Source organism: Dama dama, chromosome 24 (genome assembly GCF_033118175.1).
Source record: "Dama dama isolate Ldn47 chromosome 24, ASM3311817v1, whole genome shotgun sequence".
Taxonomy (NCBI): domain Eukaryota; kingdom Metazoa; phylum Chordata; class Mammalia; order Artiodactyla; family Cervidae; genus Dama; species Dama dama.
The window spans coordinates 41,159,404-41,186,092 of record NC_083704.1 but is presented as its reverse complement, the minus strand read 5'-3'; the positions used below and the strand labels follow the sequence as shown (position 1 = coordinate 41,186,092).

The 26,689-nt window shown below is 39.1% G+C and overlaps 1 long non-coding RNA gene across 1 annotated transcript in view; it reads left to right on the top strand.

Annotated features, from left to right (window-relative positions):
- LOC133045783 (uncharacterized) overlaps positions 1–26,689 on the top strand; it is a 297,594-nt gene that overhangs the window by 167,847 nt on the left and 103,058 nt on the right. The window contains exon 2 of the long non-coding RNA XR_009690352.1: positions 9,976–10,099. This is a non-coding gene — a long non-coding RNA (uncharacterized LOC133045783). The remainder of the gene's footprint in view (positions 1–9,975; positions 10,100–26,689) is intronic.

Below are 26,689 nucleotides of genomic sequence, written 5' to 3'. Positions count from 1 at the left end.
TTTATTCTTTTCAGGGTTATATTTCATGATATTTTTCCCCAAAGGGCAAAAACTTTGAACGCTATGTTTGAATGATTAATTTTGGGAAACACTGATGGTAGTCCAAATCTCCTATTTTAAAAGTGAGAAATTCAAAGCCTGGGTTCCTAAAGGAACTTGCTAAAAGTAACACAGTTAATGTCAACAATGGTTAATGTTTTTTGAGCTCTTGCTATGTATCAGGTACCATTTTAATTGTTGTTAAAAGGCTTATAGATATAAATTTAATTTCAACTTGTAAGGTAAATAGTATTGTTATTATCTCCATTTTAAAGATAAGGAAATATAGGCTTAGAGATAATGTTTAATTTGTCCTAAAAGGCAATATGGCTGTAAGAGTTAGAACTGGGATTGGAATCTCAGTCTTTCTAATTCCAGCGCCCAGATGTCATCTGTGCAACTATATTTCCATTCATGAAGTGTTAACAGTTAATTACAAAGCAAATCCTTTTCTATAGTTCTTTCAACATTACATGGCCTCCCACTGCCTCTGTTTACTGAGATTAGCTGCCATAAAATATAACTTTAGATGTAAAAAGTGGAAGGTATTATGCTGACGTGTACCCTCTCCTCAGAAATAATTACTTGAAGTTTCAAAATGAATGCCTTTCACAGCAGAAAGCTATTATCATATCTGTCACAGCAGCAAATGTTCTTCATTTTAATATGACTGAAATAATGCCATTAGATTACAAATAATTAATGGTACATTCACAAAAGTTTTGTAAGACCATGATGTTTTCATAACAATATGATGTAACATGTTAGGGACCAGCCAAGTATAATTTAACTTCTCCCAGAATTCTCCTTCTCTACCTTCTCTTGCTCCAACCCTCATCTTGTTTTGTATTTCTAAATTTTACTAGGCACTGATATTACTTCAATAACAAACCATAGCCTTTAGGTAAGTCTTTCATCAGAAAGACAATCTCAAGGTTTCCCTTATAAACAGCATGTTGATTCACTGCCACTCTTTGGTGATGATAAAATGAAGCAATTGCCAGTCGAAGACAGTGGCTGCAGAAGAAATAAAGACTGACGTGCATGTATGCTTGGTCGTGGGCAACTCTTTGTGACTCCAAGGACTGTAGCTGCCAGGCTCCTCTGTCCATGGGATTCTCCGGGCAAGAATACTGGAGCAGGTTGCCATGCCCTCCTCCAGGGGATCTTCCTGACCCAGGGAGCCTCCCAGGCAGGAGGAAAGCCCAAGGAACTGAATTAATTGTATTGCAGGTGGATTCTTTACCATGGAGACACCTGGGAAGCCATTAAGCCTGATGTTCTGTTTTTTTAAAAAAGTGGAGCAAATGAAGCAAAGCCGCCACATAAACCAGAGAAAATCTACTCTGTGGAGACTAACGAAATCCCCTATCATCACAGACATGAGTCAAGTGTGATTTCCATTTTACAAACTCAGGAAACTAAGGCCTCAGAACCCACAGGGAGTGGAACCCAGCGAGCACACACACCCACACCTGTCTACTGGTGAAGGTGCCGCTTCGCCATCATCCTGTGCCCAGGCAGGAGGAAAGCCGGCAGTGCACAGGGAGCCCTTGGAACACACACGATCCTGATGATGATCCTCTCTCATTATTTCCATTTCCTAAACACTTTTCCTGTGATTAAGGAACTGAATTAATTGTTGACAAGGTGGCTGGCCAGCACAGAGCAAAAATCCCACTCATGTGGGATGTGTTCCCTCTAAGTGGGGCAATGGGAAAGCATGCGGTATTGTTTTGTTTCTTCTGAGAAAGGGCTTGACAACTGGTCAGTGTCCAATAGCCTGGTCTTTGGACATAAATAATCATTTCTCCAGGGAAGGCTCTACCTAGGTCATCTGATCTGTTTTCCGCACAAAGTGTATTGCACTGACAAGGCTCTCATCCCAAGGAAGAAAGCAGAAATCTCATAATAAAACATTTTCATCAGTGAATCCCGGGAAGGGCCACAGTTCCAGGAAGGACTATTTATTCCAAGCACTGGGATGGATTTAACAATGTCCAGTCATAAAGTAGATGGCCTCCAAGAAAAGGGAACTGTTGGTAGGAATATAAATTGGTACAGCCACTATGGAAAATTATATGGAGGTTTCTCAAAAGACTGAAAACAGAGTCACCATATGATCCAGTGATCCCACTCCTGGGCATATATCCAGACAAAACTCTAATTCAAAAAGATAAATGTACCTCAATGTTCATAGCAGCACTATTTACAATAGCCAAGACATGGAAAAAACCTAAATGTCCCATCAACAGATGAATAAAGAGATGTGGTACATATATACAATGGAATATTGCTCAGCCATAAATAAGAATGAATCATGCCATTTCAGCTATCCATCCATGGATGGACCTAGAGATTATCATATTAAGTGAAGTGAGTCAGGCAGAGAAAGACAGATAGCATATAATGTCACTTGTATGTGGAATCTAAAATATGACTATGTAACAGAAATAGACTCAGATATAGAAACAGACTTGCTTGTTACTGTCTGTTTCCGTCATTAAAATGAAACTCACTGAAGGAATGGCCTCTGGTCTATAGTAGCTTCTTCAGTAACTAGAATAATGCCAGGCATGTAGGAGATGCTCAATAACATCTGTAATTTTTATTCATGAAACCAGTCATAAATATAGAGTATGTAATTGTCATTCTTCTGCAACAGAAGTATGCTGTGTTAAAGGGGAAGGAGTATTATATAATGGGAAGGGTTATCAAAGTGACTTTATTATTAGCAAGATCTTTTTTACTCATCATTTAAGTCTCTTCCATTAAGTATCATTGATAAATTCCTTCCTTCCAGTCCTTGAGTCTACTGATATACTATCCTCCCTGATGTACTATCAAACCCTGCTCCTCTTCCCTTGCCGTGTGTGTCTCCTCCTGTTGGTTTTCCTAATCTGACCACATCATTCCCCAGCTTAAAACATTTCCATTACATGCCAGTGCCCTTACGATAAAGTCAACTAACATGACTTGGAAAACATTTTGCAATCCTATCTGTGCTCAGATCTTGAGCTTCACTGCTTGGCCCTCACTGGTCTATCTTTCCATTTTTCCTTTGGTTTCCTGAATTCTCTCTTGCCTTTGGGCCTTTGCTCCATGCCTCACCCCTCTGCCTGGAACACACCCACTTCCAGTTCACCAAATTAACACATATTCATCTTTCAGCGTTGAAGAAGATGTTACTTCCTTCTGGAAGCTTTGCCAACCACAACACCTTTTCTAGTATCTTTTTTGCTCCTTAGTCGTTGTGTTCGATTCTTTGAGACGCTATGGACTGTAGCCTGCCAGGCTCCTCTGTCCATGGGATTCTCCAGGCAAGAATACTAGAGTGGGTTGCCATTTCCTTCTCCAGGGGATCTTCCCAACTAGGGATTGAACCTGTGACTCTTGCATCTCCTGCATTGACAGGTGGGTTCTTTACCACTAAGCCACCTGTGTAGCCTCTCCAGTACATTATAATTTACTAATTACTGCAACCATCAGTCTACACTCTTATCCCAGCTTCCTAGTTTGCCTCCTCCCCCATCGGGTTGTATTTGTCTTACATACTCTTATTCCCCTAGAATTGAGCACTATGCTTGATATTTTTTGTCATTTAGTAATTAAAAAAATAAGACAAAATAAAGGGATGCTTATGGCATGGTTTTAAAGGAAATCTCTGCGTTGACACTTGGGAACTTTTAACCAGTCATCAAGTGTCTAATAAGCCCTCCATGCCCAGAATCACTTTGGCCCTCTCTCCTTTTTGAATGATTACCAAGAGGCACTGTCACCCCCTGGGGAGGCTTAGTCCCAGACTCTGCCATTTAGAGTGTAATATAAGAAGTCCTTTTCTGGAAGCAACACTGTGCGTGGTGGTACCTTTCAGCACAGCGAAAACTCGAAAAAGAGGGTGGTCTCAGCCAAGGGTCAAATTGCAGATACAATGCTTTATGTATTTGGCAGTGCTCTAGAGACAAATACATAATCACAGAGGTATGCGATCTGGTTGGAAAATTCGGGCCAGATAGAATGACATGGGTAGAAAAGCACATACACAAACACGTAACAATGAGCACTCTTATTTGTAAAAACCACATTAATGGATGGCAGCTCCCTACCTCTGAAGTGATTTATAAATTAAAATAATTGCCTCTTTGAACTGTGCAGATATTAATTGACCTATCACTAATGTACATACAGTCTCTAAACCATCCAAACATTACCTAAACATTTTATTCCCTTTATTCTGGAAACCCCAAAACCCACAAAAATAGGCTCTTTGTTCTGGTGCCAAGGGTCATAAAGGAAAAGCCATCATCTTTGATGACTTTGCAATTCTTATTCTAGTTCTTCATCAAATTAATTCTGAGTGAAATTAGTAAGCACTCTGAGCTTGAATAAGTCTTCCTATTCCCCTCCCTTTTTTACAACCTCATCCCAAGCACATGGATCCATTTCTGGCTCAAATTTCTGGTAATGAGAGCAGGGCAATTCATTATTTTTTTAAATTAATTTTAGCTTTGGGTACATATCCTAAATCACTCCAGGTTGTGGGTGCCTGGCATTTCCTTCCTACGTAAAATGAGGGAGAAACTAAACTGGCTGAGGCCCAGACATGCATGGACTATGACAAGCTTGCTAAGGGTTCATTCTGGAAGGGTGATCTTGACCTAAATTGAAAGGCAGGCAGAAAAGCACAGCAGTTAGGACAGGAGTCTTAGGGCAGTGGTTATAAACCAGAGCTGATTTTGTTTCCCCAGTGAAAATTTGACAATGTCTGGAAACATTTAGGGTTGTTGCAACTTGTTGAGAGGGAGGTACTGTTGACATCTGATGTGTGGAAGTCAAGGATGCTGCTAAACATCCTACAATGCCCAGGACAGTCCCCTATGCAAAGGATTATCCAGTCCAAAATGTCAGTAGTGCTGAGGTTGAGCAACTCTACCCTAGAGGCTGTGCAACTCTACCCTAAAGGCTGCGATAGTTGAATTCACATCCCAGCTTTGCTTTTTTTATGGCTGTGTTATCTTGAGTAAGTTTCTTGATTTCTTTGAGCCTTAGAAGTTTCTCTTCTGTCAAATGGAGATAATGATAAAGTAACTACGTTGACAGCATTTTGTCAAGCCTGGCATTTGTAAAGGTTTAAAAACATTATATTCTATTTTAACTGGAGTGGGTAGCCGTTCCCTTCTCCAAGGGATCTTCCCAACCCAGGGATCGAACCCAGGTCTCTTGCACTGCGGGCAGATTCTTTACCAGCTGAGCCACCAGGGAAGCCTAAGAATACTGGAGTGGGCAGCCTGTCCCTTCTCCAGGGGATCTTCCCGACCCAGGAATTGAACGGGGTCTCCTGCATTGCGGGCGGATTCTTTAGCAGCTGAGCTACCAGGGAAGCCCCAATTCACCAATTAATGTATTTCAAATAAAAATACAAATTGCCAAAACTGGGCGGGGGGTAATTGCCAACTTTTAAATATGAGTTCCAAGCCCATACTTTATTTTTTCTTTATGCTGTTACACAATGGAAGGATAAAAAAATGCATCATTTTATTTAGAAAATAGATTTGGCAACAATTGACTTTTATTTGGTGTGACTAAGTGATGCTAATTTCCAAATCTCAAAGATTCATTCTGTTTTGATTTAGGAACAGGAAAGGATGCATTATGAAGATATACCTTTTCCAGCATCTACACAGACCCATAGTTTCTAAGCCAGAAATACAGTAATATTTGCTTCAATTCATAGAGTTTTTTTAAAAAAAGCCTCAGTTTTCCAGTGAGCAAAGCACTGGAATAGCATTCTAAAAACGCCTAAGAGAGTGGAAGAAAATGGAAATAAAAATCATATTCTGATATTTTTCTATGTGATACTGACATATTATAACAGGTTAAGCAAATATGGTTTTTATGCAAAATTTAACATTTATTTGAATTAAATCAATTTGGACTTATAAAATGTGTATACAAAACAGTTTCCTGAAGTTACTTCCAATAAGAAGTGTCCTAATATTACACAGCGGTCTGCTAGTGCTTTATACCCACTCTGAAAATACTCTCCCCAAATAATTTTATACATGAAAACCAAGATCTCCTAATATTTCTTAATGTTACAACTCCTACTTCTTTGTGCCAGGCTTTACTGAATGGACTAAACTGCACAGTCTTTTGGTCATTCTACAGATATTTTTGAATACCGACTACATGTTCCCATGGAGATGGGTGCTAGGATTATATCATGCTTTGAAACATGCAGATGGTCAGGAGACCACACAGGTTGGTGAGTGAGGACTCAGATTTCTAGAGTCAGAGAGAGTTGGCTTGACCTCTGGACATTTGGCTAAGTCATGTATTAGACTGGTGAGCCTTTGGCCATCTACTGAACCTGCGTGAGGATCTGTTTCCCCATCTGAAAATAGGTGGAAAGAGTATTTCTTGTTTGTTAAGAGGATGTGGTTGACATATTAATATATATATTACCATGTGTAAAACAGATAGCTAATGGGAATCTGCTGTACAGGGCAAGGAGCTCAACTGAGTGCTCTGTGATGACCTAGATGGGTGGGATGGGGGAGGATGGGAAGGAGGGCTAAGAGCGAGGAAATATGTGTGTACATACACACACATATGGCTGATTCAGGGGCTCCCCCAGTAGCTCAGTGGTAAAGAATCTACCTGCGGTGCAGGAGCCGCAGGAAACATGGTTCAATCCCTAGGTCAGAAAGATCACCTGGAGGAGGATATGGTAACCCACTCCACTATTCTTGCCTGGAGAATCCCATGGACAGAAGATCCTTGCAAGTACAGTCCAGAGAGTCAAAAAGAGTGGGACACAACTGAAGCAGCTTAGCATGCACGCACGCACATGGCTGATTTGCTTCATTTCACAGCAGAAACTAATGTAACATCGTAAGACAGCTATATCCCAACTAAAAAAAAACAAACAAACAGGATACTGGTAAACAGCATTGAACTTGAGTCTTGTTATTTATTCAGAAAATGATTCAAGAATGATTAGCTATGTTATTTTAATGACCACTGTGTTATTTTTTAGTCTAGAAATGGCCTGGTTTAGGAAAATGGAAGCTTTTTTGGCATTTTCTTCTTGAAACACACAAGAAAACTGATGGGAGAATTTAAAAAGCATCACAAACCAGAAGTTGAATAAACCGTATTTCTTAGCACAACGTGTACAGGCTTACCAAATGCAGCCAGCTGTCACAAAATAACCCAGGGTTGTTGCTGGTTCTCTTTTTAAGCTTCTGATCGCCAACTGGATGCTTAATCCAGTAGCTGGGCAAGCTTCTCTATGAATATGCAACTTCATGGTTTGCATATTTTCTTAGACATGGAGTAGTATTATGAAATCCTTTGTACAAATCCTTCAGTATGCACACATTCAGAGCTGCTTTCTAACTGGACTTTAGATAAATGACTTTTTTTTAATACAGACAGCTAGCTAATAAAATTCTAAGTGGTTTTGAAGAAAAAAATTACACACTAAATAGCATTTATTAGTTTTGTTACTAAAAAAAAAAATGCATGTTTCCTATGGAAAATACAAAAAGCAAAAAGAAGAAAATACAAATATTCATCTCTAATCTCAATGACCAGAGATAACGTTTTGTGTATGTATGTATATGTACATATGGAGTGTTATTTTCCTTCAACAAATTTTTCTCCTTTCATTTAATACTATATTGGGATCATTAAATGTTACTACATGAGAGCAGGGGTCATCAGTCTTTCTGCAAAGGGCTAAATGATAAATATATTAGATTTTGTGGGCCATGGAATTTCTGTCCCAGCTACTCAACTCTGCCACTATGGCATGAAAGCAACCAGAAACAATCTCTAAATGAATGACTGTGGCCAAATTCTGCCCATGGTGGGCTGGGCTTCTCCCCCAACCTGTAGTTCACTGACTCCTCTATACGAAAGCCTCATCAATAATTATGATATGTTATTAAATATAATTATACTACAGTATCATTGAATTACATTTGTTATAACAGTTATTAAGGAAAATGTATGATTTTTTAATCCTCTAGATCTTAGAGATTTCTTCAAGTGTTGTCTTGTTACTGCACATTTTGGGAAATTAAATATAATCAAAGAATAACCAAGCATCAGAGGAATATAGTTTTCTGGAGGTCAGTTAAAAAAATGCAAGAACTCTGACACTACCCTTAATTAAGTGTCTGTTTGTTCCATCACCATAATTTCCCAAATTCCTAGTGTTGTTTTGGGAGCAGTGGTCCCATGCAATGAAGGACAATGCTGCTGGTTACTCTAAGCTACAACAGTGTTTCTGTTTATGACATGAATAGCACAAATCCAACTCTCTGCTGCAGCTGCTACTGAGACCCAGTCGCTTTCACAAATAATAACACCGCTTGTTTTGAGATTGTTCTAGTAAGGGGGAATATTCCTTGAATTGATTCCTTTGTCTTTTAACTCTTTGAAACATAGAGTCATGGGTTATACACTATGCTCTGTGGGAAACAAACTCTGGGACAAATACTAGCGTTGAGGAGATTTATTAGGGAGTGCTCTTGGGATCAACACCTGTGAAAGGAAGGATAGGCTAGAGGGACAACTTGAGCTCTGTTTTATTCTCAGGACAGGCTTCAGCTGACCCCAAGAAAATTTCTGGAGCTGAGGTGGCTCTGTAGCATTGACTTGAGTTGGAGGAAGAGCATGCAGACTTGACAGGCTGGAGTTGACCACCTACTGGCTGAGAATGCATGGGAAGGGCTTGGTGGCTCTCCTTAACAGTCTTTTCCCAAAGGGGGCCAAATAACCAAGGCTGCCATCTGACTGCACTCTCAGCAGCTCATGGGTAAGCCCTTCATTCCTGAAGGGGTTTCTTAGTGTGCATCAAGACATCTACCATCTCATGGGTTAAGTCCCAGTGAGAAACTTGCCCAAGTCAATGTTCTGTTCTCAGTTTGAAAAGCCAATAAAGTGATGTTTTTGAGGTGGTGTGGAATTTTAAGTCTGGTTTAATGAAACCATTTTGTTTAATAATTTCATTCAGTCATCCTATGAATACCAAGATCTGCAAACTCTGTATGTGCAAGGCAAGTGTGCATAAGTTAGTAAAACAGATTAAAGAACCATGGGGAGCTTAGAGCGTCTTGGGGGCATGTGCAAATGTGAATTACAAGGTGAAATGATGGCAGTATTGGAGGTGATGTTACAATTATATCCTATAAGAAACCACAATTTGTTCAATTCAAATTCCCATTTTATTTTTTAAACTGCTTTCTTGTTTAAATTTATTAATAAATGGTTATCAGTAGTAATCACAGTTCAATTTCTACTGTAGCAAAGCCTGGAGTCACACATGTAGATGGCAAGACTTGGAGATGGGCACCATGGTTAAGATTTATTATTTATAATACACACTTAGTTATGAGCAGTTCCATGTGCCAGGTAATCCAGCTCTCAGCACTATGATCTATAACCTTCTTCTGGATGTCACTCATTCCTTCCCTCTATGATTGTATGTATATTTACTAGCATTTTATAATACACTGCAGGTTTTACTCAGGGGCCCCACTGAATAAAAATACTGTATTAAAATGTATTTTGATTCACACATGGAATGCAGCTTCAGCTCTTTCTCACCTGCAAGTCAAGAATGAGGTCTCTGTACAATTAAAAAGCTAAAGTGGGACTTTATATTGGCACCTGGAGGGTTGTGGACTAAGTTCAAGATTATGAAAAAATTGATGCAGAATTTCAATAAGGGCAAAAGAGATTTCACTTGGAACACATAAAATGCCAACATTACTGCTTAAGTGTGACATATACGCAAGGCATATATGACCACATGCGATTTTATGGTTTCTAGGAAATACTGGGCATCAAACAGTTTTCTTCAATAAGGCAATTCTGTAATAATGGTGTCACTTATTTATTTATTCATTCTTTCATTCAATATAGGGTTGATGTGTTGTACATTTCCAGGGAGCATCAGTGATATCATCATCTATGTGGATAGTGCCCTTGAAGCGTACAGGACACGACCTTCGCAACCATATTCAGTTTGATCAACAACATAAACTGGGTGAGTCCAAGCTTGGCACTGAGAACAGTGCAGTGAGCAAGGCAGATTCGGATCAGACCCCTGTAAAGCTTTATTTCAGATGAAGTCAGACAAAAAACGAGTAGCTACAAAAACCAAATGAATATAAACTGAGATGAGTCCTAGAAGTATAGGGATGGGATAGCACAAGGACCTCTAACAAGGGCTACTAAGAAAGAAATTCGGAGGAAGCAATATTCAAGTTGAAGCATAAACGATAAGTTTCCTTATGGATGTGAAAACGGGTTAGCAAAGGATGTTTCAGAAAGAGGGAAGGATATTTCAGAAAGGAAAAACAACAGCAACAAATCACATCACGAAGGATATGGGATAGCCAAGGAACTGAAGTGTAGCTGGGAAATGGAGGAGACAGGACTGGAGGGGGAGTCAGGGGCCAGTGCCCTGTAGTGAGGTCACGCTTGTGCATATGGAGAAGACATTTGACACTGACGAAATACATGTGTCTGATGATATGAGGACTCTTTCAGTAGAACAAGTGAGAGACAGTGGTGGCTTGTCTAGGGCAATGCCGAAAAAGGTGAGAAGAAGTAGACAGATAAAAGAGGTTTTCTACTGAAATGTCTTAACCCAACTTCATTCTGCTATTTGTTGGCCAGTACTGTGAATTATTTTGACCTTTGCATGCTCTTAAGATAGTATTAAACATCAACTATTGTCAGTGATTCTGTGAAGAGCAGAATTATTTGAAGTTAGCATCAAAGACCATTGCAATCAAGTGTTGGGTTTGCCTATTAATATGTCATAATGACAATAAAATAGTCATTACACTCTCATTCATCAGAAATCTATTTGACAACATAAAATTTAATCCCTCTTTACTCTTCCATAACATGGAGTATCTACTCATTTGAGATTGTGGTGAAGATGCAAAAAGATGATACATACCTAAAGCACTCATCACAATGTCTGCTATACCATATTTGTTGTTGGATATTTTTTACTACTGCTATTATTCATACTTATGGTGGGAGTCTGGGGTGAGAATTAATCACTGTTTTTCCTCTGAGTTGGCTGGGCACCAAAATTTTGGGAAAGAGATACAGCAGTTAAATCAAGAGAGATAAAAATATTAGCTTTATCACCAATGTCACTGAATTTAAGAACATGATTGGCTTTTCTGCCCACTTGCACCAAATCTAGCAATGGATACCCTTAACTGAAGGAAACCTTTATATCTACACCTCAAAATTGCTCTTGTGCCTCCATCAGGAACACAGAGGGTTCGAGCAAGACCAGGACCCTGCCCTGATTCTGGTATGCTTATGTCATGGAAGAAGTGAATAGTACACTTGCACTCTTCCCTGGAACCAGAGAGGGGAGAAATTGAGAGCAAGGATCCTGGAGTTTGATTGAGTGAGTATACCTGGCTGTGCCATTCATCAGCCAAGCAGACATACAAGTCCCTCAGAGCTTCTATGAGTTAATCTCCTCACCTAGAAGATGGGAATGATAAAGTGCTACCTCACAGGACTGCTGTGAGGATTAAAGAAATGAAAATGTTGGTATCTGGCACGTAGAAATATGTTTGCCATGACCAGCATCTAAAAAAAAAAAAAGAGTACCGAAAATGCCGCACTCTATACTTTTCCAATCTCATCCACCAGAAAGATTACTGTTCTTCCCCAGGGGAAGAGCATACGAGAAGAAAATATTTCTGAAAGAGAAGGGAATACATATTTCCAGTGCAATCCCTTCCTGAGGCATGGGATGGGGAGTAAGCCCTTCCTCTATGCTGAAGATGAGGGAAGAGTAGGAGTTGACCTCCCATATAGTCTATCATGGACTTTGCTGGTGGCTCCTACGATCAACAATCTGCCTGCTACGCAGGAGACCTGGATTTGATCCCTGGGTTGGGGAGATCCCCTGGAGAAGGGAATGGCTACCCACTCCAGTATTCCTGCTTGGAGAATCCCATGGACAGAGGAACCTGGTGGGCTACAGTCCATGGTGTTACAAAGAGTCAGACACGACCGAGCAACTAACACACACACACACACACACACACACACACACACACAAACACACACCCTACTCTATCACTTGATACCTTGGCCTTCAATCTGTCCTATCTGCCAGGTCCCTGTCTCTCCCTCCAACTACAAAGACAGGGATCTGTCACATTCATCAGTATATCCTCTTTATAACATTGTACCATGTACTGTGCTTTGCATGCACTGTGCCATTTACAATCCATGCCTGATGGATTTGAACACGAGCTTCTATGTCTGAGCTACCTTGTTTCTTAAATGACTTAATTATGAAGGGCTGCTGCTGAGTGGCAAAACACAGGCCCTGAGCAGGAAGAATGAAGTTCCCATTTGTCTGTTCCCTTTCTTCAGACCCTGATTTTCAGGACTACCCAGAAAGCTGGGTGCCTAAAGCTAACAAAAATTTTCTTACCAAAAGGCAAACACTCTTTACATTGACATTCCTTGCTTCTGATTTTTTCCCTACTTTAAAATTTTTGGGTTTCTCTGTCCAAAGCAGAAACAAAGAATTTAGAAAAAGGTTATTATCTTGATATCTTTTATTACCTTGATATCTTTCCTTCATATATATGTTCATCAATTAGATTTACTACATGTATGACACAGAGGAAGGATTAAGTGGAATAGTTTCCCACTTAATATTAGGAATATTAGGTTGGTGCAAAAATAATTTTGGTTTTGCATTATTGAATTTTGCCATTTGATATTGGAATACATTCTTAAATAAATGTGGTTTGTTATACATTATTTTAACATGCATTTCTTGCTTTATATTTTTTGCTAATGAATTATTCCTTGGTGTTTATTTTATATGTATTTTAGACTAGGGAAATGATGTTAGACAAAAATCAATTCAAATGATCTTATTTGAGCACAAAATGGGTCATAAAGCAGTGGAGACAACTATGACTTCAACAATGCATTTGGCCCAGAAACTTTTAATGAACATACAGTGCACTGGAGGTTCAAGTAGTTTTGCAAAGTAGATTAGAGCCGTGAAGATGAGGAGTGCAGCAGAGGCTAGCCATTGGAAGTGTACAACGACCAACTGAGAGGATCACTGAAGCTAATCCTCTTTCAACTACATGCAAAGTTGCTGAAGAACTCAACATCGACCATCCTATGGTCATTTGGCATTTGAAGCAAATTGGAAAGATGAAAAAGCTCGATAAATGGGTATCTCAAGAGCTGACTGCAAATCAAATAAACAGTTTCTTTTAGAAGTGTCATTTTCTCTTACTCTATGCAACAGCTCTATGCAACAACAATGTGAATTTTATGTAACAACCAGTGATGACCAGTTCAGTGGCTGGACTGAGAACAATCTCCAAAGCCAAACTTGCACCAATAAAAGTGTCATGGTCACTGTTTCATGGTTTGCTGCTAGTTTAATCCACTGCAGCTTTCTGAAATCCTAGTGAAACCATTACATCTGAGAAGTATGCTCAGCAAATCAATGAGATGCACAAAAAACTACAACTCCTGCAATCAGTGTTGGTCAACAGAAAGGGCCCAATTCTTTTCTGTGACCTGGCTGCATATCACACAACCAATGCTTCAAAAGGTGAACAAACTGGGCTACAATTTTTGTCTGAGGTGCAGTATCCATGTGACCTCTGTCCAACTGACTACCACTTCTTCAAGCATCTTGACAACTTTTTGTACGGAAAATGCTTCCACAACCAGCAGGATGCAGAAAAAGCTATCCAAGACTTCGTCGAATCCCAAAGCATAGGTTTTTATGCTATAGTAATAAACAAACTAATTTCTCATTGGCAAAAATGTGTTGATTGTAATGGTTCTTATTTTGATTAATAAACATGTGTTTGAGCCTAGTTATAGTGATTTAAAACTTAGCATCCATAAACATAATTACTTTTGCACCAACCTAATAGTTTCTTTCATTTGTACTATTTATTCACTGAGACCATTTATTTGTTATTTACTATTTGCCCTCCCCAATTACAGTGTATGTTCAATGGGACTTTATCTAATATTTTGTCTGGCTCTTGGATGCCATGGTTTTATGCCACAGTTTAGTTAAACTGTGACCACTTGGCCAAATCCAACCTATTGCCTGCTTTGTAAATAAAGTTTTATGGGGAAACTATCAGATCTGTGTGTTCACATATTGTCTTTAACTGCTTTTGCCCTATAACACCTGACCTGAGAAGTTGTGACAAAGATTGGGTGGCCCTCAAAACCTTTTACTATGTGGTTGGCTCACTACAGAAAATGTTGGTTCATCTCTGGCATAAACTACTAACTGATGCATTCTAAGTATTTAAACACTTGCAGAATGCAGGAGTGAATCAATAAACATATAACCTATATAGATAGAGAGTAGAAAATACAGATAAATAAAATAGTGTGTTAAAGGGATAGGACTATGCTTAAAAACTGTTTTTCTTTTTAAATCTTGTAATATTTAAGAACGTCATTTTTTAAAGCAGATGCAGAATTTTAAAATACCACCACTTCTGTAGATTGCTGGGAATATTGAGTTCTTGTGGCTCAAGAATTGCTTCAAATATAGATTACTGAGCCTTTTGCTCATGCTTTCATTTTTAGTTCAAAAGCCAAGCACCCTCATTCCTAATTATCCTTCTAACTGTGAGCTAACAGTGGGGTAAGCCAGCCCATGGGGATTACTTGAGAAGCTATTTCCACAGTCAATGATGCGAGTTGTTCAAACATGAGTGGATCAGAAACAGACCTGACTTATGGAGTAATGTAAATAATATTTACCAAACTGGTCATTTATCAAAATTAAATTGATCCAAGACCCCACGAGGCTTGGTTATCTTAGTCTCTACTCCAGACATAACATTTACCTGATAACTCACAAAGCTCCCAGGCCAGCTCCATCCTCCTTAGCTTGGCATTTCTTACTTGGACCTTTCAAAGAAGCCTTCTTTGTTTAAACTTAAATCTGTTAAACAAGAAAAAGCAGTGAGCCTTTACATTTTTAAAAGATCAAGAAAAGAAAAGAGGAGAAAGAGACACTTTATTTGTTTCACACAAGGATGAAAACTGGTCTCACTCACTGACTCCATCCATCTCCAGGTTCCTCTGAGTATGGTAACAGGATTTTTAAAGCTATTTGCTCATTTGCTTAATGCTCCTTTAGGGGGCTTTCCAATGAATAACACAGCCCAAAAAGAGGAGAAACAATCTATTCACCAAAAGGTTGCATTTTTAAAAGACATTTTGCATACTCCATTTCACAAAAAAACAATGGTTGCAAGAGCTCTGGGACATTAATTTTTCAAAGGCAAAATATTCATCTTTAATGCACATGGCCATAGGTTCAAAAAGCAATGTTAAGTTTGTGTATGTTGGCTGGAGTAACGCTATTTAAGACTTCCTCCTAGTTCTCCACTTCAGAACAGTTTCATCCAACAGTGTTCAGCGTGTTGCTTTGCATTTCAAAGCCCTAAAATCAAATGTAATCAAGGTTCCAGGGTGGCTTTCAAAGTAGAAGGCATGTGTTTAAGTGGATTTATAGGTATTTACATCCTTAATGAACACTGGTGTCATTTTTTCTAAAGTAACTCAACAACATGGTGTAAATTATTTGATCTTTTTTTTTTTTTTTTCTTTTTTGCCAAAAGTAAGTAAACGATCACAGTGCCCTAGAAAGCAGCCTGACCATCTGAGTGACCTCATTAAACATGGCTGCCCCATCTAGCCCAGAGTTCCCATCTATAATTAATCATGAAAATGGCTAGACTAAGTAGAATTCAATTATGATGAAGGGTCAAATTTTTGAAGACAAAGTTGAAATGATTCTGAGGCTCAGGGTGATACAGCTCTTTGTAAAGGTTCACTTCAGAATTGACCTTTCTTGAGTGGAGAAGCGGAAAGTCTTAGACTGAACAAGGAAAGGCAGCAATTCTAGAAAAAACAGCAATGATGTATATGAACCCACACGGAGAATGAAGAGACCAAGTAGGACAGAATGCCAGAGACATTCAAAAAGTCATGCAAACAGAAATGGTGCAGGGATGCTAGTTGTGAATCTACTTCATAAGGGATATATTTTTTGAGGCCAATAACATCTTTCTACACAATTTCAAATGTAGGATATCACTTAAGCCTCTTTCTGCTCCATATCTAAATCTATAGGAAGTCCAGCAGCCGTGTACTCTGCTTTTACTAGACTAAGCATATCCAGATGATTTTAATAAAGTTTTAAAAGGACATTAGTTTCCTGCTATTTCAATGAAAACCACTTGCAAGATGAATTTAAAGCAACAGATCTATTGCATGTCAACACATGCTCTCTTTATGCAAATACACCACTTTTCTCAAACAGCCAACAAAACAAAACACGGACACAATCATCAAGTGCATGAGACACAGGAGAAAAATGTCATCGTTGTAAATGTTTATGGGTAAAAAAAAAATGGAGAGTGTGATGGGTGCCAGGGTAAGCTGCCCAGATTTCCAGGATGAAGACTGAGGTTCTTATTATTTCAATGGCTAAAAGCACTCAGCATCTGTTCGAGTTCCTCTCTCTGGGAATTGTCAGCCAAGCAGTATCTTTTTAAAATTGTTTTATTGCAATATAGTTGATTTACAATGTTGTGTCTCACTTGTGTAGCATATTGATTCACTTATACATATACATCTACTTATTCTTTTTCAGATTCTTTCCCCATATAAGTTATTACAGAATACTGAGGAGAGTTTCCTGTACTAAGCAGTAGGTCCTTGTTGGCTGTCTATTTTATATGTAGTAGTTTGTGTATGTTAATCCCAAGCTCCTGGTCTATAATATCCCTCCTACCTCACATCTCCCCTTTGGTAACAATAAGTTTGTTCTTGAAATCTGTGAGTTTGTTCCTATTTTGTAAATAAGCTCATTTATATAATTTCTTTTAAAAATTAGATTCTGCATATTAGTAATATGTGATATTTGTCTTTGTCTTTGACATATTTCACTTAGTATGATCATCTCTAGGTCCATCATGCTACTGTAAATGGCATTATTTTGTTCTTTTTATGGCTGAGTAATATTCCATTATACACACACACACACACACACCCCCACACACATATTCTTTACCCATTCCTCTGTTGATGGACATTTAGGTTGCTTCCATGTCTTGGCTATTGTAAATAGTGCTGCAATGAAACACTGGGGTGCATATATCTTTTCAAATTATGGTTTTCTTCAGATACATGCCCAGATGTGGAATTGCTGGATCATATATGGTATTCTTAGTTTAAGGAACCGCTTACTGTTCTCCATAATGGTTTCCCTGGTAGCTCAGATGGTAAACAGTCTGCCTGCAATACTGTAGACCTAGGTTCAATCCCTGGGTCTGGAAGATCCCCTGGAGAAAGAAATGGCAACCCACTCCAGTATTCTTGCCTGGAAAATCCCATGGATGGAGGAGCCTTGCAGGCTTGGAGGGCTACAGTCCATGGGGTCGCAAAGAGTCAGACATAACTTTTTTTTTTTCTCACTGTTCTTCATAGCAGCTGTACCAATTTATATTCCCACCAATAGGGCAGGAAGGTTCCCTTTCCTCTACACCATCTCCAGCACTTACGGTTTGTAGACTTTTTGATGATGGCCATTCTGACCAGTGTGAGGTGATACAAAGAAAATCTTTTCCAAGGTTATACCTGTTCTCTGGAGACAGCTCACAATTCAAAGACAGATCAATATGTGTATGTATATATGTGAAGGGGAGGGTAGTGAGAGGTGTATAAAGTCATGGTTCCCTGAGATCAGGTGACCTGAGGAGCCATTCTAGTTGGGAGTTACTGAAACCTTCCTTGTCACTACAGTGCATTCCAGCATCTCCTTGGGCCCAGTTCAACTTCCTGTAATCTCCCACAGGGTTTACTCTCAAGAGCCCTGCATGCAAATCTCTAAGCCAATTTCCCAGGGAAGCCAACCTAAGAGGGTGAAGACTATTCCTTCCTAATGTCTCTCTCATTGATTTTATTTTTAACTTTTTATTATGGAAACATCAAATATATACAAAAGTCAAGAAAAGAATACAACTCATCAAATTTATAAACATCTTGCCACTCCAGTTTCATCTAATCTTTGTTAAAACTATATTCTTTTAAAGTAAATAATTTCACCCATAAATACTTCACTATGTATTTAACATATAAAGGTTTTTTTTTTGAGGCAATAATCATGCCATTATTATAAGATATAAATTAATTGTAATTCCTTAAAGCCACCTAAAACCCAATATGTATCCAATATTCCTTAGTTGTTTCCATTTTTTTAGAGTACACATTGATTTGCAATTTTTTTTATCAAGAGGCTCTTTAGTTCCTCTTCACTTTCTGCCATTAGAGTGGGATATCATCTGCATATCTGAAGTGGCTATTTCTCCAAGCAATCTTGATTCCAGCTTGTGACTCATCCAGCCCAGCATGATGTACTCTGCATATAAATTAAATAGGCATGGTGACAATATACAGCCTTGTTGTACTCTTTTTCCAATTTTGAACCAGACAGTTGTTTCGTGTTTGGTTTTAACTGCTGTTTCTTGACCCACATACAGGTTTCTCAGGAGACAGGTAAGGTGGTCTAGTACTACCAGGTCTTCAAGAACTTTCCACAGTTTGTTGTGACTCACACAGTCAAAAGCTTTAGCTTAGTCAACGAAGCAGCAGAATTTTTTCTGGAACTTCCTTGCTTTTTCTATCACCCAACAAATGTTGGCAATTTGATCTCTGTTCCTCTGTCTTTTCTAAATCCAGTTTACACATCTCAAAGTTCTCTGTTCACATACTGCTGAAGGTTGGCTTGAAGGATTTTTGGCATAACTTTGCACGCATGTGAAATGAGCACAACTGTATGAAGTTTGAACATTCCTTGGCATTGACCTTCTTAGGGATTGGAATGAAAACTGAACCTTTTCCAGTCCTGTGACCACTACTGAGTTTTCCAAATTTGCTGGCATATTCAGTGCAGCACTTTAACAGCATCATCTTTTAGTATTTGAAATAGCTTAGCTGGAATTCCATCACCTCTACTATCTTTCTTTGTAGTAATGCTTCTTAAAGCCCACTTGACTTTATACTCCAGGATTTCTGGCTCTAGGTGAGTGACCACACCATCGTAGTTATCTGGGTCATTAAGATCTTTTTTGTAAAGTTCTTCTATTCTTGCCATCTCTTAATCTCTTCTATGTCTGTTACGTTGTTACCTTTGCTGTCCTTTATCATGCCAATCCTTGCATGAAATGTTCCCTTGATAGCTCCAATTTTCTTGAAGAGATCTGTAGTCTTTCCCGTTCTGTTGTTTTCCTCTATTTCTTTGCATTGTTCATTTAATAAGGCCTTTTTATCTCTCCTTGCTATTCTCTGGAATTTTGCATTCAGTTGGGTCTATCTTTCCCTTTGTCCTGTGCCTTTTGCTTCTCTTCTTTCCTCAGATATTTATAAGGGGTACTCAGACAACCACTTTACCTTCTTGCATTTTTCTTTGGAAAAGTTTTGGTCACTGCCTTCTGTACAATGTTATGAATCTCTGTCCATAGTTCTTCATGCACTCTAAGAGATCTATCCCATGAATCTATTTATCACCTCCACTGTATAATCATAAGGAATTTGATTTAGGTCATACCTGAATGGCCTAGAGGTTTTTCCCTATTTTCTTCAATTTAAGCCGGAATTTTGCAATGAATAGCTCATGATCTGAGCTACAGTTAGACCCAGGTCTTTTTTTTTTTTCCTTACTGACTATATAGAGCTTCTCCATCTTTGGCTGCCAAAAATATAATGAATGAATCTGATTTCAGCATCCACTATGGTAATGTCCATGTGTAGATCCATCTCTTGGGTTGTGGAAAAAGTGTATTTGCTATGACCAGTGTGTTCTCTTGACCAAACTCTTAGCCTTTCCCCTGCTTCATTTTGTACTCCAAGGCCTGTTATAAACTTGCCTGTTATTCTGGGTATCTCTTGACTTCCTACTTTTGCATTCCAATCTTCTCTGACGAAAAAGACATCTTTTTTTTTTTTTTTTTTTGGTGTTCATTCCAGAAGATGTTGTAGGTCTTCACAGAATGTTCAACTTCTTTGGCATCAGTGTTGAAGCACAGACGTGGATTACTGTGATGTTGAATGGTTTGCCTTGGAAACAAATTGTGATCATTCTGTCATTTTTGAGACTGCACTCTACTGCATTTTGGACTCTTTTGTTGACTATGAAGGTTACTCCATTTTTTCTAAGGAATTCTTGCCAACAGTAGTAGATATAATGGTCATCAGAATTAAATTCACCCATTCCCGTGCATTTCAGTTCCCTGATTCCTAAGATGTCGATGATCAGTCTTCCCATTTCCTGCTTGACCACATCCAATTTACCTTGATTCATGGACCTAACATTCAAGATGCCTATACAATACTGTTCTTTACAACATCAGATTTTACTTTCACCACCAGACACATCGACAGTTGAGCATCTTCCTGCTTTGGTCCAGCTGCTTCATTCTTACTTGAGCTATTAGTGATATCCCTCCACCCTTCCCTAGGACTGAACACTTTCTGACCTGGGTAACAGAGGTTGGGGGTGGGGGGCGGTGTGGTAGTCATCTTCCGGCATCATATCTTTTCACCTTTTCATACTGTTCATAGGGTTCTCCACGGAAGAACACTAGAGTGGGCTGCCATATCCTTCTCCAGTGGACCACGTGTTGTCAGACTCTTTACTATGACCCGTTTGTCTTGGGTGGCCCTGCACGGCATGGCTCATAGCGTCATTGAGTTACACAAGCCCTTTTGCCATGAAAAGTCTGTGATCCATGAAGGGCCTAAAGCTAACACATTATAAATCAATTATATCTCACCAGAAACAAAAAAAAATCCATATTTTCGAAGCAGCCTTACACAAATCTCCTAACCAGAATTAGTCTTTCTCTGAATTCTCAAAATACTTGTGCAACATATGGCAGCAACAAAGACATAGACTCTGAGTCACTGTTCTGCAGGTTACCAGCAATAGGACTTTCTTATCTACAAAATGGGAATAATGTGGCATTTACCCAGATAAAATTTTTCTGAGGGTTAAACAAGAGAATGAAGGCATATGCTATTAATTCTAAACTCTTGAATTTAAGACTTCTATAGAATTCATCTTTGTGGTTTCTGATGAGTCTTTTACAGTTTTGAACACAATATATTCAAAACTGTACAAGATTTATGTTTGCTAGAACGTTACACTCAACTTTTGACTGAAATTCTGGATCATTTGTTATCTCCTTAACATATTGAGAAGATAAGTTATCTATACCGTTAGAGGGAAATCCTGTGTTTTAGGATGTAATCATTGATCCTAAGTGGGCCCTTATATGCTAGATGGGCTTTGGAAGGTCACTTACCCTCTCTGGAGCTGTTTCCAGATCTGTGAAACTTAAGGCATTGGTCTAAATCAGTGACTCTCAAAAAAATGTCCTAGATTGCCAAGAACTTAAAAAAAATCAGTTTTCCTATTATTTAAGAGACTTTTTCTTTAAAAAAGCAAACAGCACTAGTTCAAGTAACAATCCATGATCTTCCTACTTTTTATAATCAAAGTCATATAAAAATGATTTTATTTGCTTATGCAACCTTAATCAAAAGTAAGTAGACTGATTTTCCCCTGAGCTTTCTGCAATACTGAACCACAGTACTTAGCCACAAATTGTGGCATAAGTAACATAAGTTGGCAACTGCTGTTCTTAATCATTTTTATGGTTCCCTTTTGCTTGCAAAAACTGGGATGCTCCAAGATAAATCAGGCCATTTAACTTTCAGTTCTTTTATGGCATTGTCATGTTTTCTATATGTGCTTATATACTTTTTGTTATTGTTGTAAAGGGACCAAAGACATGGAATCCAGTGTGGGGTACATTTCTAAGCCTGAGTGACAAGTGGGCATCATCTAGATAAGTAATGGGATAAGAGAGTGGAATAGAAACAGTGACTTGGGCAGAAGGAACTGGTATATACACCTAAACACAAGCGATAACCAGAGAAACTTTGGTACTTTGGGTAATTTACTCTGTGTGCATACACATTTGTACTGTATAATGATGTAAAATGTATTTCTATGCATTGAGGTCAAAGAAGTTTGCTCACCATGACTTCAGACTTCAGGAAGCTTTCTTTAAAAGGCTGCTACAAGTCACCATGGGATATAGGTGGTAGATATCAACAAAGCAGCACAAATCCATCTCTCCCACTAAAGCACGAGGCTCAGAAGAGCATGTCCTAATGCTGATAACGTAAGAGTCTACCAACAAGTTCAAACTGAAAGAAGGACTTCCTTCAGAAGACCCAGAAATGGGCTGCTTCAGAGAGATGCATCAGTTTACTGCATCTTGTGTTTGTCAGTAGCAGTTCTGGGCCATTTCTGTGGTGTTACATATTTGTGATCTCTTCAACTTCCTGTGGCTCAGTCACTTTTCTGCTTAGCATCTACCATGGGAGAGCTGGGACTTGCCATCTGGGCCGGGAACTTCAAAGATGTGTTTTGGTTTACATTCTGTTACAATGAGGTCAATGCAAATTGTTTCTATGTTGTTGTTGTTGTTTTAATTTATTTTACTTATTTTTGGAAGAAGGAGACTAAGAGGAGTGAGCAAGGACCAGCAACAGTTTAATATGGTGTTGGCCTGACTTGAAAAAAAAATCTAACAGATGTTCATTTTGATTCATTGTTTTCTGTGGGAATTGACTTTTCTACTATTTTTCAAATTCTATTTAGATCCAGATTTGTCTTAGTAAGGGGAAAATGCTAAATTTCCATTTAGAGATAGTCACTTTAACAGTGGCAACTTGCCATATTCTCCTAACTTTCCTTATTTTTTTAGAAATAACAAAAACACTTCGTTGAATTTGAGGCTGACCTGAACTTCATTTAGCTCTCCTTCAAAGGTCAACTAAAAGGCATCAGTTCTCATGGAGGAAAAGAATATCAATCAGAGTTTAGAGTGAACCAGAAGAATCCAATTCCTACTAATTTTGCAGAAGCAGCAATCAAGTCTTAGAGAAGTATTGCAAATTCCCCAAGGACAAGAGGTGACTGGTGGTACAGCTGGACCTAGAACCAAGCTCAGGACAACCAGATAAGGCCCCTTAAACCCTTTCCACTTGGCATCACTACCTCTTTAAACACTTCGCAATAGCTCCTCCAAGATGGTGATTTCATGGAAGTCATTAGCCATGCAAATCAAATAAAACTCATCATACATTTGTTACTGACAAGGAAATCTCGAAAGTAATTCTTTTAGAATTGAACATTTTATTTATTGGTTAATTGAGTCTATTATCATAGTGGAGTTTCCAGAGAAAATCTGTAGTTTATTAAGAGTTTTTCCTTTGACAGATAATAAGATGGAACGTGAAAGTGAAAGTCACTCAGTCCTGTCTGACTCTTTGTGATCTCTGTGAATTCTCCAGGCCAGAATACTAGAGTGGGTAGATCTTCCCAACCCAGGGATCAAATCCAGGTCTCCCACATTGCAGGTGGATTCTTTACCAACTGAGCTACCAGGGAAGCCCCAATAAGATGGAAGGAAGTTCCCAAAGCATCATTAATTGTGTTATGTGCTATACATAATGGCTTTTGCCTAGAATTACTATTTTGGGAAGTAAGTAAATTATAATCAGAGGAGTTATTCAAGTCACAGGCTGGAAGGTGGAATTGAGGAAGGAAATTTGTAGCAATTTAAACAAGAGTTTCTCAACCTTGGCACTATGAGCATTTACACCAAATAATTCCTTGTTATGGCAGTGGGGGGCTAACCTGTGATTGACTGTAGGATGTTTAGCAGCATCCTTGGCCTCTACCCAGTAGAATGTGAAAGTGAAGTCACTCAGTCATGTCCGACTCTTTGCAACCCCATGGACTGTAGCCTACCAGGCTCCTCAGTCCATGGAATTTTCCAGGCAACAGTACTGGAGTGGGTTGCCATCTCCTTCTCCAGGGGATCTTCCCAACCCAGGGATTGAACCCAGGTATCCCACATTGTAGGCAGACGCTTTACTGTCTTAAACCACCAGGGAAGCCCACACACCTAATAGAAACACAACCTCAATTGCGATAAGCAAAATTGTCTTCAGAGCTTGTCAATTTATCTTGTCAAGCTCTTGTCAATATCTCGTGAAGATAGCCTGTCAATACAGCTTGTCAATATCCCTGGGGGATAAAATAGCCCCTAGTTGAGAATCGCTAATTGAAACAAGTCTGGGTGTTCAAATTTTAAGGAGATGGTTTCTTTACTAAGAGAGAGGCAGAAGAAGAGGAGAAGAGAAACAGAGAAAGGTATTATGATTTTTTATTATAAATGTAATACTTATAAAACATAATATATGGGAACATATTACTTAAGCAATACCAAATTACCCAAAGTTAGTCTCAATCTGGTGTCACAGTCAACAAAGTCACAAACTGACATCCAAAAATCAATGAAAATAAATTTAACTCTCTAACAAAATTTCCCTAAGAGATATGGGACAGGCATTTCCCCTGAAATGTCCTTACACCTCTCTTCAACCATCTATTCATACTCTCATCACCACAGTTGCTCTTTCACAATCTCTTTCTTCTCTCTCAAATCTGACTGTAAATGTGCTGGCTTGCCTGTCTCCTCTCCAAGCTCACAGTTTAGTGTCCAATGTCTCAGCTTTTCTGATGTGGTTCTCCTGTCTTCTCTTGGTCTAGATCCAGGTAACCTCTTACCAGCTTCCCAGGTGGCTCAATGGTAAACAATCTGCCTGCAATGCAGGAGCCACAGGAGATATAGGTTCGTTTGATCCCTGGGTTGGGAGATCCCCTGGAGAAGGAGATGACAACCCACTCCAGTATTCTTGCCTGGAAAACCCCATGGATAGAGGAGACTGGTAGGCTTCAAGTCCATGGGGTCACAAAGAGCTGGACAGGACTGAGCATGCATGCACACACACAACATCTTATGCATTACTGAGATCCATACAACCAAAGTCCTGGATCTTAGGCAAATGCTATATCTTCCTTGGAATACTCTGAGATGGGGGAAGGTTTTTAATTTTATTGTTGTTGTTATTCAGTTGCTAGTAGTGTCTGACTCTGTGACCCCCATGGACTGCAATGCAGCAGGCTTCCCTGACCTTCACTATCTCCCAGAGTTTGCTCAAATTCATGTCTATTGAGTTGGTGATGCTCTCTAACCATCTCATCCTCTGCCGTCCTCTTCTTTTGCCTTCAGAGTTTCACACATTTAAATCTTATACAAGACTAGTTTTATCCTTTTCATACTAGAAAGAAGAAAATCAGGATCAGCAGCAATCCCACTCCTCATAAACCCCAGAGTTCTTGGTAGGTGGTTTAGACACTGGGAGCTGTGAGAAGAGAATCAAAATGAAAAAGTATAGTTTGCAACCCTAATCATGGGAGGAAAATACAACGATCTGACCTTTGCTCCCACATTGTTTTTTTCCATCAAATTGTGAGGCTGACTTCAGGATGTTTCCATTTTATGTGGGGCCACCACCACCATAATGATCATTATCATTTATTAAGTACTCACTATGTGCCACAATGTAAGCATTTTACATGAAGGTCATACTTTCAGTACTACTACTAACACAGGTGCTGTTAACATATTTCCAACTGACTGGTGAGGAAATTGAGTCTCACTGTGGTTACGTAAGCTACCCAGGACCACACAGCTATTCATTTTTTTATTTGTAAGTACAAGAAAAATTCCCATGCTCAGGAATCCCTGCTCTAACTTCTTTCTTTGCCATGTGTTTTCTCTGAATACCTGGTATGGTAGGTGGCCAGGTAAGAAGCACCACGTTGCCACTGCCATTCCATTTTCTAACAAAGGTCCATGGATGACTGATGAAGGGCTCAAATGGGTCACAGGAGACACTTTGCCCATAATTTCCATTGTAAGAATCTATCCAAAAATTCTTCCCCATGCTTCCTCTAGCTCTTTCAGAACTGTCTTGTGGCCTTGCTACTCAAGGTGTACTCCAGAGCATCAATATCACCTGGGAAATTTCGAGAAATGCATAATCTCAGGCCACACTCCAGAGCTACTGAATAGTTTCCCAGGTGATCTGAATACATTCCCTCAGGATGTTAGAAGGTTGTCCCAAATATAAGACCTCCGTAGTCCAGTGGTTCTCACGCTGAGCAAATGTCAAGTTTACTTAGAGGACATGAGAAGTCACAGATTGCTCAGACTCCCCTCTGCTCTAGGGCTTGGGAGTCTGTAGATCTTGGGTGGGGCCCAAGATTTTGAATTTCTCACAAATTCCCAGGTGGTCTGGGACCACAGTTTGTGTACCATCACTATGGTAAAATACACTGAAAAACTGCTAAAAGGTAAACCAAACTGAAGCAGCTGATTTTCTAACAGGTTTCAGAATTGTTAATATGTTAGTACTTTGTTTCTCAAACTCCTGGCTCATTGAAACTATTTGGGAGGTGGGGAGCAAAATAACACTGCAGATTAGTATTCCACAAAACAAACTTTGAGAAACACTGCTCTACAAACACACAATATAAAGTTTGTCAATTATGATGAGAATGAAAAAAGTTGAATGCCGT